Below are 648 nucleotides of genomic sequence, written 5' to 3' on the forward strand. Positions count from 1 at the left end.
CTTTTGGTCTCTGCTGCTTAAGAGACATAGACACTTCACAGCGCTCACCATAGGATGCTGTGAATTGTGCAAGACTGTTGAATCACAAACCTGTACCTCTGAAACAAATAATACATTATATGTTAAGGAAAAAAAAGAAGAAGATAGCAGGAGGGGAAGAATGAAGGGGGGGAATTGGAGGGGGAGACGAACCATCAGAGACTATGGACTCTGAGAAACAAACTGAGGGTTCTAGAGGGGAGGGGGGTGGGAGGATGGGTTAGCCTTGTGATGGTTATTGAGGAGGACACGTTCTGCATGGAGCACTGGGTGTTATGCACAAACAATGAATCAAGGAACACTATATCTAAAACTAATGATGTAATGTATGGGGATTAACTTAACAATAAAATAATTTTAAAAAAGAGAGAGACATAGACACCTCTAAGGTGAGGGAGTTGGAACAAAGGGACTTGAAGTCCCCTCCCAGCTCTAAAAATTGTACGTTGCTATCAAAGTCCATAGTAACTAATAAAGAGACTTCAGAAGAAAAAAAAAAAAAGAAACATTCTGAGACTATCAAGTGTTGTATGTTACTATGTTACTATAAATAACTGAATGTGGTTCTTACCTGTGGTTTGGATTCAGGAGACAGAATTAATTCCTTTC

The sequence above is a fragment of the Mirounga leonina genome, unplaced genomic scaffold, assembly GCF_011800145.1.
Source record: "Mirounga leonina isolate KUSES-001 unplaced genomic scaffold, KU_Mleo_1.0 Mir_101609, whole genome shotgun sequence".
Classification (NCBI taxonomy): Eukaryota; Metazoa; Chordata; class Mammalia; order Carnivora; family Phocidae; genus Mirounga; species Mirounga leonina.